Below are 14,070 nucleotides of genomic sequence, written 5' to 3' on the forward strand. Positions count from 1 at the left end.
TGTTTTGTCATGCCCGTCTTTGCTTGTTTTTTGGACTGTGTTGAACACAGACTGGTTAAGTGACGATGAGTATGATATTCCCATGAATAAATCTCGCTTTTCTCAGCGTTTGTGTCCGCCTCCCTGTTCTGCGCCATGCAGAACGTTACAATTCTTAATTAAATAAATCAAATACCCAGTCTGGTATACATTCAGGAACTTCAAGTATTTTCTCAAATAATGTTTATATCGCCACCTTGAAAATGCTAAGTTTTCTTCGGCTTGCTATGATGCCCCAGTAAAGGACTGTTGAACTACAGTTAAATTATACTGGGTGTGAGGTTGGGGGTGAGTATTCTCACTCACAGCAGTCACAGTCTGCGTTCCAACAGCTCTTCCCACCGCATCAATCATGTGGGGCACTTGACGTTGACTCTCAATAGCTGACTCCACTCAACTTTCCGATACACCAGGGCAATGCCTAATCCAATCAGCAGAGCCACCGCGATCAAAGTTCCAAATAAGAACACGTCCTCAACATCTTCCAGGGAGAGAGCGGCAAGATTTTGTGTCTATTTGTAATGCAACTCGCACTGCGGAGCGAGGAGACGGACACAAACGCTGAGAAGAGGGAGATTTATTATAGGGAATACCAAAACCATGGTCGAATGGACAGGCGTGGGTCAAACCGGGAGGGCAGCCAGAACAGGAAAGGTACACAAGCATACTAGGACAAGACAACTAAACAAGACGGAGAAACATGGAACAGGCAGAGATAAACGGATAACGGAAGGCACAAAAGAGCGAACTCACGAACAGGATAACAGCACAATGCACAAAACCACAGATAACCAGACTGGGGATTTACAGGGACTATATGAACACAGAACTAACAAGACACAGGTGAGGACGATGATGACACGGGCGTGGCAGACAGACAGAAACCGGGGCTACAGACAAGCAAGGCGGGGCTAACGGGCAAAGAACAACAGGGCCACAAGGAACAGAGACACTGGAGTGAAAGCAAAGGGAGGGGGGCGTAGCTATACATGACACTATTAGTATTTCTGTCATCATGTGTTCATTTGTGAGTATATTTAGAATACTTTTCAGTTGTGTGGACAGATAGCTAGTTGGCATATAGCTAATTTCTGCTCTCCCCCTCCACCCTCTTTGCAAACATTCCAAAGTGAATGCTATTTCGCTGGCAGTGACAACACTTTCTTTCTGTTTGTAAGGTACATGTTCGTTATAATCAAATTTTATATTTTATGTTAGTGAGAATTGCCCCAGTCGATGAGCACCACAGTAATGCAAACATTCCAAAGTGAATGCTATTTCCCTGGCAGTGACGTTGCTTTCTTTCTGGGGCGAGTTTCCCGAAAGCGACGTAACTTTAAGAACGCTGTTTTTACGCTGGTTTCCCAAAACCCTTCTTATCTTTCAAACTTACAAACGAGTTCTTATGTAGCACTTACTTGATTCCACCCCGCGTTTGCTCAGAACAGGGCAGGGGCGGACTGGCATACATTAGTACCGGGGATTTCCCTGGTGGGCCGATGGGTAAGTGGGCCGCCGGTGGTTTAACTCAGCCCGTGGAGGAGCCATTGCCGCGCACTGCGGCCCCGGCCCGTAGTCACGCTGCTGTATAACAGTGTTATTACCTCCCCCGCTCCAGTCAGGCAAACCTGCTCAGTGCGTGGCTGCGGACTGATCCTGTAAACACATGAACGAGTTGGACCGCGGACTGGGCCAGCTGATGCGGGCTGACGGTATGCAGCGGAGATAAAAAAAAACAACTTGTCCCAGAAAATCCGGGCCGGACTATGAAAATATACAGCAGCTGTGTCACTTATTAATACAAGTAGTCACAAACTGGAAAAGCCTTGTCCATACTAATGCCACATTAATTATATCTTGTTGTTTGTATCCCACGAGTGATAAGTCAAGAGAGAGACACCAGTTGCACACTGACACTGCTGAGGGTCTAACTCATCATGTGATCCCTCCTCGACATGGTTGACACTACTGAAACGTGAAAAAATAAGTCCGCATTGCCATAAAGATGGAGCAGTCTAAGCCAGGGTCTAAACAAACTACGAAATGTAAAGGTGGCGCTGAAAAGCTGAGAGAGAAAAAAAGAAAAGGAGGGAAACTTTTTTGATAATGCAACTGAACAGTAGCACTGTTTGCTCTCCCCTCTTCCCCACTAGCCTGCTGCACCCCTGGCACACGCCCCCCTCCAAAGTTTGTGTAGCTGCGCGATATTATTTGTAAATTTATTTGTTAACGTAATACAAGTGAACCGTTCAGTCAGACAGCTATTTGTTGTGAAATACAATTACAATTTCAAGCATTTTTAAGTAGGCTATGTTAGCCAAAATTCCAGCACTTTTCAAACCTGGAACACAATGCAACATTAAAAGTAGTCAGGTAAATGTTCCTTCCCCTGTTATTGAGGGGTGTTTCTTTACACTACAACATATCGTTATGGACAACACTGCACAGAATTACGTGAACGCGCTCGCGCTCCCACAGGTTCGCGCGCAGCACGCGGAATCGAGCGCTACGGTCAGACGCAAAAGCATAACTGAGCCAAGAAGAAAGCAAAAATATATATTTTTACTAGGGATAATAAAATAGTATGAATGAATGAATGAATGAATGTTCGCACTCATTCATTCACACAGTTACTTGGATAAGTAACTTTAATCTGATTACTGGACTGGAAATAGTAGCGCATTATATTACTGGTTACCAAAAAAAGTGGTAAGATTAGAGTACACAGACTGTGCCTATCCCTGTTTGCTAACTCTAATAAAAGTCAAACCAAGACTGGATTAATTCGTCACGCATCATTACATGGTGTCAGAATTGATGACTTCACGTGCCTCAGGGAAGAAAAGGAATAAAGAGCTGTAATGTCGAAGTTTCACGCACCTGAATCCTTTGATTTCACCTAGCCGGCGTCATGGCCTGTCTGGAGACAGCGTTTCTCCCACTTTCGGACCGCAACAAAGCTCGACCATGAAGACGGTGATGTACAAGTTAATTCTCTTCTCTATGCAATGGGCAAAGAAGCAGAGCCTATTTTCAGTATGTTTATATTTACTGCAGAGGAAGAGGCTAACTACTATGGAGCTGTGGTGAAAAAGTTTGACGACCATTTTGTGCCGCGTCGCAATATAATACACCAGCGCGCGTGCTTCCACAAACGCACACAGCGGAGTGAAGAGAGTGTGGTGGCATTTGTGAGGAGTTTGTATGAGATGACTGAGCACTGCAAATTTGGGGCAAAAAAAGATGAACACATACACGATCGTATTGTGATTGGGGTGTCTGACAGCGAAGCTCTGTTTGAGAAGCTCCAGCTAGAACCTGAGCTCACTCTGGAGAAGGCAATACAGGTGGCAGGCCAAGCAGAGTTAGGTAAAATTCAAAATGCAGGCATGAGAGCACAGTGCGTGGACCAAGTGGGACACAAGAATAAGCCGTTTAAGTCACATGCCAGTGGGAAAAGTAAACCTCACATAAAACAAGGTGAAGCCAGCACCGTGAGAAGCTGTTCAAGGTGTGCACGTATGCATGAGCCTAGAGCATGCCCCGCATGGGGGAAAATATGCTGCAAGTGCAATAAAACTGGGCATTTCGAAGCAGTGTGCAAAACGAAGGCTGTTAAAGAGGTCACTGTCACCCAGGAGCTAAGTAACAGTCAGGATTCCTGGTTTTTAGGCCATATCTCAGATGATGCTGACGTTAAAGATGATTGGCAAGTTGAGCTGCAGCTAAATGGCACTGCTGTGTATTTCAAAATTGATACTGGAGCAGATATTACCGTAATGTCCGAGGACGAGTTTACCAGGTTACCACAGCAACCCAAACTAGAATCAATCAAGGCTAGCGTGTGTAGTCCTGGTGGACAGTTGATCTGTCTAGGCAATTTTCTGGCTTCCACTCAAAGAAAGGGGCAGACTCACCTTTTGGGTCTATGTGGTAAAGGGCCCATATTCAAACAATCTGCTCAGCCGTAAAGTTGCTTACAGTATGGGGCTAGTACAGACACTAGACGAAGTTGAAATTGAAGATGACCTGTTTGGGGACATAGGCCCTGCGAAACTGCAAAACGATTAAGATCGAGCTAAAACCTGACGCCAAGCCATACAGCCTCACCAGCCCCCACCGCATGCCCTTTCCAATGCTACCAAAAGTAGAAGAGGAGTTGAAACGCATGCAAAAATTGGACATTATTGAGGAAGTTAAGAAGGCAACAGACTGGTGTGCACCTATGGTGCCTGTGATGAAGAGGAACGGGAAAGTGAGGATATGTGTGGACCTAAAAAGGCTGAACGAAGCTGTGAAAAGAGAGATATTCATGCTTCCTACTCTAGAGGACATAGCACCAAAGCTGTCTGGAGCTAATGTTTTTTCCACACTTGACGCATCAAGTGGATTCTGGCAAATACCCTTTGAGGCCTCCAGCCAGAAGTTGACAACATTTATTACTCCGGTGGGCAGGTTTTGTTTCAAGCGGCTCCCGTTTGGAATAACGTCAGCTCCCGAAAAATTTCAGAGAGAAATGTGTACGCTTCTGAGGGGTCATTCTGGCACAGTGCCAGTGATGGATGACATTTTAATCTATGGAAAAGACAAACAGGAGTGTTGGAGCCATTATGTACAGAATATAGTTTCTTTATTTGTAATTTATTTATTTGTAATGTTTGAGTTTGAATATAAGACTGACTGTTAAATATTGTCTCGCCTAATAATGTTAATTTATGCATGATGTCATTTTTAGGCTTGAAGCTGCAGTAGCCGCTGGAGTGACACAGCACAACAGTCTTTGACCGTGACTACACGGAGCTAAGCTGTATAGCGAAAAAGAAAGAGTTTGTACGTTGTCTTATGAGAAATGTTTCATTTAGTAAATTTTGAAAACCTTCAACGAAGTCTCGCGTCATTGACTTGAATGCAAGAAGTTAAAAGAAGAAGAAGCTGCACTTACAAGGAGCATGACAAAAATCTCAGGGCCGTGCTGCTAACAATAAAGGAGTCTGGACTGAAGTTAAATCGAGAAAAATGCCAGTTTGGGAAAACAGAAATCCAATACTTTGGACACATAATTGGGAAGAAGGGCATCAGACCGGATTCTGGCAAAGTCAAAGCCATAATTAATCTTCTGAGTTCAACAAACATTACTAAACTGCGCCAAGTGCTAGGCATGATGAACTACCTGGGCAGGTTCCTTCCAGGACTGTCAGCTGTCCTGCACCCAATCACTGAACTGCTTAGGAGTGACACAGTGTGGATGTGGGGTGACGCCCAAGAACTAGCATTTAACTGGGTTAAAGATATGCTAGTTTTGGCAACTTCCTTGGCATTCTACGACAGCAGTAAGCCCACTGTGGTGAGTGCTGACGCAAGTAGCTATGGCCTTGGGGCTGCCCTACTACAAGAGCAGGGAGAAGAACTGCATCCAGTGGCTTTTTGCTCTCGAACATTGACCCAAACAGAGCAGCGATACTCCCAAATAGAGAAGGAGTGCCTGGCCGGAGTGTGGTCATGTGAAAGGTTTGCAAAATATCTACAAGGTATGGACAGATTTTGTCTCCAGACAGATCACAAGCCGCTTGTCCCCCTAATAAATTCATATGACCTTGACAAAGCACCACTTCGATGCCAGTGCCTGTTAATGCATATGATGAGATTCAGTGTAACAGCAGTCCATGTTCCAGGAAAGCAGCTAGTAGTAGCAGACACACTGTCTAGAAACCCACTCACAGAAAGCAATGTGTCTGACACGGAAGAGGATGTGAAAGCATATGTACAGGTCATTATGTGCACCAAGCCAGTGACTAGAGACAGGCTGGATTCATTCCGTACTGCCACCCAAGAGGATGCTGATTTAAATGCGGTGGGCAAGTATATCCAATAAGGCTGGCCCAGGGCAGCATATCGCTTGTCACCCTCCCTGCATGAGTTTCATGCTGTGTGGGCTCACCTGTCTGTTGTGGATGGACTCTTGCTTTATGGTGATAGAATTGTCGTTCCAGCATTGCAAAGGAAGGATGTACTACGCAAGATACACGAAGGTCACCAGGGCCTCACAAAGTGCAGAGCAAGAGCTAACATGTCTGTGTGGTGGCCGGGAATAGGACATGACATCACCAGGACAGTTGACATATGCAAATTCTGTCAGCAAAATAAACCCACATAAAGGAAGGAGCCGTTGGTCACTACTCCACTGCCAGAAGGCCCTTGGCAGAAAATAGCAGCAGATATATGTGAGCAGGATGGTAACAAGTTCCTGGTTGTCGTAGACTACTACTCGCGTGACATTGAAATAGCTCACTATTTCAATGTGAGCCGACACTCACTAGCCAGCAGGTGATAGGCTGTCTATAGACAATGTTCGCCAGATGGGGAATCCCATATGAGCTGGTAAACGACAATGGAACTCAATTTACCTCTGCAGAATTTGTGAGCTTTACAAAGGTATATGATTTCACCCACATAACCTCCAGCCCACATTACCCGCAAAGTAACGGTGCAGCTGAGAGGAGTGTTGCCACAGCAAAACGAATCTTGCAACAGCCTGACCCTCAACTGGCACTCATGAGCTACCGAGCTTCCCCGATTAATGAGTCCTGCAGAGCTGATGATTGGACAGCAGATTAGAATGACCGTTCCATTGCTTCACAAAAATCTGAAGCCACATGCCATTGATTATGATAAGGTGCGCAAGAAAGATCAGCGATATACAGGCATACAGATCTTTCTATAACCGGCGCCACTCTGTACGCACGTTGCCTATTCTGCAGCCAGGACAGAGTATTGGAGTCAAACTAGATGGGGAAAGGAGATGGCATATGCCTGCAACAGTACTCGCTAAAGCATCTGAGCCCAGATCGTATCTGGTGAACAGACAATGGCACCATAACACGCAGGAATCGAAGACATCTGCAAAGTGCCCCGTGTTCATCTGAAGACACAGAGCCTACAGGAGATAGCATGGAAACATCTTCTGCTACAAATCCACCTGTGGCCCCTGATGCACCGATATGGAAAGACCTTTCTTCAACACCAGTGTCCACCGAGCAACCACTGACACAGCGGCCCATCCCTGATTCTACTGTGGCCAAGAGACAGGTCAAGCCACCCGGTTGGCTAAAAAACTATGTTTGTTCATAAGCAACTGTTCCAGCTTGCGGAAAAACAGAAAAGAAAGGGAAAATACAACACATGTTCAAGGAAAAATGTTCTCATGTTCGCTGGAAAAGTATCCTTTGCAATGGACACTATGCAGATTTGCGTTTCTGAGAGGGGAAGAAATACCTGTTTTAAGGGGGAGATGTCATGCATTGTTATAGTTAAATGGGAAAGTCAGTGTATTTAGTGGCATACTTACACCATGTGTTCCCATTGGACTGTTGATGTGAAATCAGTAACGAGACAGACATTGGGGGCGGAACCAGTGTGTCTCTTTCGCGCCCCCTGTTGTGGTGTATATGTGTAATGACAAACTGTGGCTATCCCTATTTGCTAACTCTAATAAAAGTCAAACCGATGTCAAACCGCCCCTGTACATTTCTATATTATTAAGCCACAAAAGTGCTGTCCATCGCATGCCAAGCCTACCTATAAATAGGCAATTAACCTAACCTAAATATTTTATATATATATATATATATATATATATATATATATATATATATATATATATATATATATATATATATATATATATATATATATATATATTAGGGGTGGGACGCGATCAAAAAAATTAATCGAATTAATTACAAGCGTTGTAATTAATTAATCGAAATTAATCGCATTTTAATCGCATTTCAATATTTAACGTGAGAAATATTAATTTAAGTTTGAATGATGAATGAATCAATGAACATAAGCATAAACTTTAACATCTTGTTTATTTTTCCACCAGTCTACTACACAGACCAATAGATGAGTGCAGAAAACAAAGCAAACAGTTTTCAGAACACTGGAAATTCTGACCAAAAATGTTTAATTTTGGGAGCTTTGCTCATGATATTGGAAGAATAAGAAGAAGTGAAGTAAATCAGTTGTTTTTTAATACCATTTCATGCTCAAAGCAAATGACTGGATCTTTCATTCATCATCTATAATATGAGCTGTCACACCAAGATAATTCTTGTTGCTAACAGAGGTCCAGTGATCCCCAGTCAGAGCCACATTTAGGGCACTCTTCACAATAACCAAATAATGTGATGCGTAAAGTATTGTAATGATCCTTAAGGGATTATTGGGTTACTGTTTCTTTAAGTTAAGTTGTGTGTGCGAGTGGAAAAGTGCGCGAGGAGCGAGAGTGAGAGAGAGAGGATTCGGTTATTTTTCTTGAGTGAGTTCGCTTGTATTAATGTTTAAATAAAAGAGACGAGTTGTCAACAGTAAACTGTCCTGGTATTTAACCAACGTTACAGTATAAACGCCTCCGCCGCTCGTGCGAGGTGTGCGGAGTCGCGCGCGTCACTAGCGAAAGTTTAATCCAGTCTTGATTAGGTTTAATCAGTCTTAATGGTCCAATGAAGGTAATTTAAAAACCAGGACATTTCCTCACTTAAAAAAACCCCGGGACAGGATGTGAAATACGGACGTTTGTTCACCCTATCGTACTAGGAATACATTTATCAGCTAAGTGATCATTACTGACCTGCGCATTAGTACCAACATGTTTTGCGTTGAGGTGGTAACGAAGGGTGGAAGTGCTCGTGTGATAAGCGAACTCCTTCCTACATAAAATGCAAATAACACTATATTTATTTTTACTTCCATCTGGACGTTTCTTATATTTATATTTCCCATCCACCAGCGTAGCGTCTTCACTCATCTCCATCATGCTCATCTTATTGTGCGTCCATATAATCTGTATGTCTGGAACTCGTGCACTGAGAAACATTCACGGTGCAAAAGTGTCTCATGCGTTAAATGCGTAAATTTTTTTAGTGCGTTAATTTTCCTGTAATTAATTAATCGAAATTAACGCGTTAAAGTCCCACCACTAATATATATATATATATATATATATATATATATATATATATATATATATATATATCAGTGGGGAACCGTCAGGGCCCTCTACGCCCTCTCAGAGGGCCTAAAATATTCTTAAAGCATTAAACTAGGGAGTTTTTCCTTGCCACTGTCGCCCTTGGCTTGCTCACTGGGGGCTAGGACTCGGCACTTGTAAAGCTGCTTTGTGACAACAACTGTTGTAAAAAGCGCTATATAAATAAAATTTGATTGATTGATTGATATATATAATTATCCAATTTTATTTTATCTACTTACAGTTTGACATTCGACATCTAAACAATTACAAAAATATAAGCAAATAAAATATTCACCCGTGTCTATTCAATCTGTGTTGGAAGGTGAGGGGTTGAGTGGAAGCCTGTGAGCCTGTGTCTCCCCCTATCAGGACTGTGATGCCCGCTGTTCGTTTACAGAGGGCCTGGCAGTTATAATTCAGCGCAATACCAGTTTCAAATGACAGCAAAATTGACCAATCATATCTTCTCTCTTAGTGGGCGGGCTTAACTGTATGATAATTTCCGCCCGCTGTGGCGACGCTAGCTGTCGTTAGCACCATCGCTAGCTAGTTTCGATTCATCCCTTTGACGTCCTCGTGCGCGTTGTTTACATATTCCGCTTCCGAGAACCACGGAGCTGTGAACCTTATTTTGTTTGGAAACTTATTTTGCTTAAGATGTTATCTAGTACAGATATTATTGTTTATTGCGTTTTTAAAGCTGTACTGTCGTCTCAGTTTTTCTTTATTTAGTTTATTAAGAAAGGAAAAAAAAAATTTCGGGGGGGAGGGGGGGGGGTAGCGGGCCCAGGTTTAAAGGTCATGGTTCGCTACTGATATATATATATATATATATATATATATATATATATATATACATATATATACAGGGGCGACGAGGCTAGGGTATTTTTAGTGGTGCTAGAGCACCACCGTGAAGTTGCTCAGCACCCCCTGGATCAACACATTTTAAAAATATTATATTATGCAAAAAACTTGCTCTGCACCTGCGCAATACTTTGGTATTGTGCCTCTGTGAGCACTGGGGGCTGGGCACCCCTAAAGACCAGATCCTAAAATCGCCCCTGTATATATATATATATATATATATATATATATATATATATATATATATATATATATATATATATATAGTTTGCCAGTCTGTCAGGAACTCCCGGGCCACTTTTTCTCCCCAGTCCGCCCCTGATTTCTGATGTTGGTCCTAAATTGCATTCATTTGAAAAAATGGGGTGATCAAAATTATCCACATTCTGACAACATTCATACATTTGATTATGCCTTATCAAAGACTTACAAACATTCTTAAAATTTATTTTTGATGCCCACTGTTTGAAAAACCTGTGTTTTGCTTCAAATCGCATGCACATATGACGGACCATTGGTCCCAAAAGTTTAATTTGGGATGTGTGAATCAAATAATGTTGTTTTGGTGTGATGTTGTTATCTGGGAAAACGTTTTTCATATGCTTCAAGTGCTGTTCAATGAGTGATTTTAACTTGTTAACTGTATGTAGACCAATGACAGGAGCAAGTAAAATTTGAACTATCTCTATGAGTTCAAGAATGAGTGCAAAGGGTTCAGTACCTTTTGCTGTATCAATCAGAAATGGCAGAATTTTCAGCAGAACAATCATTTGCCCCGAGGACTGCTTTAACTTATTGTCACTGGAAGCTAATGTACTATAGGTAATAGGGCTTGGTTTATCTCTAATATCAACAGGAGAGTAAGGGAAACCAGTTACTTCAGCATTGAAAAGATCTAGGTCTAAGTCTCCCATAAGAACTAAGCGTTTCAACACACACTTAATTTCCAATGGAGCAATCCCTTCAAAAATTACATGCATCATGTCTTGGGGTGTTTGTTGGATCAAATTAAAAGCTGGGAAATCAATAAGTTTACTTCTTCTGTTTATACCATATGTTGTTTTTAAGCTGTTTCTGAGATACTCTGTGTTTGCCTTCTCAATTTCACTACACTGTCGAACGTGTCGTTCAAATGTCCGTTCCTCAAAATTACCCTCATCAAAATGAATTTGCATGTCCTCAAATGAACATTCACACTGCCTACATTTACTAAATGCAAAACCGACATCCTCTTTAAACCCACAAAGCTCATGTTGAGCCAAAGTATCTCCACATATTGAAACTAATGCTCCAAATATTTCACGTTCACCATTACTAGTTTGAATTTTAACTCCATCATGTAGTTTTACTAGGTCTTCACGTAGCCTTTGCAAGATTCCATCTACACCACTTTCAGAAAGCTCGCTCTTCTTTGCAATGGCAAGCAGACGAATGGCAGCAAATTTTGAACGATATTTAGGATTAATGTTTCCTAAAGTATAATAGAACATTAACAACTTATTTTTGGAGGCATGACACCCAAGTGGGTTACAAATTTCAATTTCGTCTGAGTACAGGATTATCTGTAAGGCTGAAGGGTGGACGGAAAATAATGGGTGAGACTTCATGAGTTCACCATCTATGATGTCATACAAATACTCACTTCTGTAATTCTGCTGCTCAGCTATCATTGCCAAAATTCTTGGATGGGACAATAACTGTTCCAAAGTGGAACATAATGAAAGCATTTGGGCACAGAAGTGATTAATCTTTTTTTTCCTTTTTTTAACATGCTAGCAGTATACCCAACAGAAACCTCCTCAGACTCCACAAAATTAAATTTTTTCTTTATCACACTATCCTGCCTGTAGGTGGTTGAAACAGAGGCAAGGGGTCCTCAATCTGGTCAAACACTGCCAAAATGTCTTCTTCAAGTCCACTTCCTTGATGTTGCTGGAAAACCTTTTTTAGCTGACTTCTCAGATTAGTCACCAACGAGGCTTGATACTGCTGCATTGCTGTGACGATATCATTCACACCACTCTGAAAAACAGAGTGAAATGAGAATAAAATACATTAGTTGTTTGCTATAAAAAGGGAAAATTTACATTTAGATAATTGTGCACCTATTTGACAAGGATTAATAATGGTATGATAAAAATATTTTAAAATCTCAAATCCCTCATCTGAATAATGGAAGAGAGTTTAATAAGCTTCAAGAAAATGCATTCAAGGTTGTTGCAGTTTAGGGAAAAATGTCATGAAATAACCTAGCCACATGCTAAAATAATAACTAATTTTGCATGACCACAAACCTGTGAAAGACGATGTTTCTCTCTTGCTGTCAATACAAGAGCTGTTGCTTGTCTCGTAAGATTGTGCCAGGGGTCATCCTTCAGAAAAAGTAAATAAATATCAGAGTTTAATGAACTGGTAAATCTTTTATCAAATAAAAATGGTATTGTGTTTAAGAATTCAATGTCAATAGACTTACCATAGACTGGCATGATGTTGTGCCATCTGCAAACTCACTTGGGCAAGCCACTGCTGTGTTTGGAATCAAGGTACCACTGATGGTCTGAGATGAAACAAGAGGCCTTGATGAGGTACGGACGCCATCATCAAAGCCAGAGTACAATGACATATTACTGTCAAATATACCAAAATGTGCTGGACCCACACTGTCTGGGTCAGGTTGTATTCTATTATTCTCAATCACTGCATCTTCTCCTGAGTGCAGTCTGATGTCTACAGCTGCATCTATCATTGGCTGGATTGTTGGCTGGTTCTCAACCACTGAATCAGTCCTGTTACTCAGATTTCTGTTCACCACGGATGAGGGTTCATTCCTTGTAGACCTGCAATTAACATTAGTAAATTAATTGACTATTTGATAAAAAGAGAATCAAGTACAAACTACACTGACAATTAGAATTTTTTTTCTATTCTCAAAAATACACTACATTTGATCATTTACTGTAGCTAACTCTAAAGTAGGAGAACGAAATTTTCTGACGCCCCCTCACTGTATATTCCTATTTTCGTTGAACAAGTGTACATGTACATTGTGCAATGACATTAAAGTATTCGTATTCGTATATGTTCTGGCGCCGGTGTTGTGTCCGATTCAGTTCCCCCTCCAATTCATGTTTCTTGTGCTCGCGGGCACGCGCGTTCACAAAAAAATTCAGCGAGCGACAGATTCCTGAAACTACGGAAGCTGAAACACAACAAGATGCGGTTTATTACGAAATCTGCTTTGACAAAGAGATTTATGCGGGTATTCCCTTATTATAAATTTGACTATTTCAACCAAAAAGCTAACGGCATGATTTGCGCGTTTTACTGACAACAACAAACATGTTAAAGGAGACACGTATGGATTTTAATATTGGTAAACGTTAGCCAACTTAAGTGAATAAAACGTTTACACGTGGCTATGTCATATTACTCCGAGATTATTCTCATAAAGAAAAAGTTGAGAAAACTCAAAATTTCAAGGCAACTTACTGCACTCGATTTTTGAGTTTTGATCCCAACTCAAACTCTTAAGTTTTTAAGAAATTCACTCAGTTGAGCCAACTTATTATTTCTTGTTCCAATTATTTATTTTTCACAGGTATATAAACTTCAGATTTTAAGTATTGCCTACAAATAATTACAAGTTATGCTAACTTACTATATCTTGTTCAGATAATTTATCTTGCCCATGTATATGAACCTCAAAATGTAAGTTACATACCAGGAGTTCCAAGTTTTTTTAAGTTGTGCCAACATATTATATTGTGGAATGGTGTGGGATAAAAAGGCCACAGACAAGTCCATTCTTATCAAGAACAGAGGTTTTATTCTCACCTCGCAAGAAAATTGGCACTCACAGGCACAATTAGATCAAACTCAAGGCCTTAACTAACTTGGCCTTACACATGAAACACAGGGGGAGGTAATGATGATGACAATGTTACACATACATGGAGGGGAAACTCAGATAATGCACATGTACATTAGAAAATGGACCGGGGTGACTTAACTAATAACACACAATTAATAATCAATAATATATAACAATATACAGACATAAACACCACATAATACGCATAACAGGGCCGGAGCCGCAAGGGCTCATGGGTAATGACGTCATCCCGACTATA

At 41.3% G+C, this 14,070-nt stretch overlaps 1 long non-coding RNA gene across 1 annotated transcript; it reads right to left on the bottom strand.

Moving 5' to 3' along the window:
* Positions 1 to 11,861: 11,861 nt before the first annotated feature.
* LOC143486093 (uncharacterized) lies at positions 11,862 to 12,483 on the bottom strand. The gene is made up of 3 exons (XR_013123129.1): positions 12,414 to 12,483; positions 12,235 to 12,312; positions 11,862 to 11,962 (listed from the first exon to the last, which is right to left on the bottom strand). It is a non-coding gene; the product is annotated as an uncharacterized LOC143486093 (long non-coding RNA).
* Between the last annotated feature and the right edge of the window lie 1,587 nt (positions 12,484 to 14,070).

This window comes from Brachyhypopomus gauderio, unplaced genomic scaffold (assembly GCF_052324685.1).
Source record: "Brachyhypopomus gauderio isolate BG-103 unplaced genomic scaffold, BGAUD_0.2 sc44, whole genome shotgun sequence".
NCBI classification, from domain to species: Eukaryota; Metazoa; Chordata; class Actinopteri; order Gymnotiformes; family Hypopomidae; genus Brachyhypopomus; species Brachyhypopomus gauderio.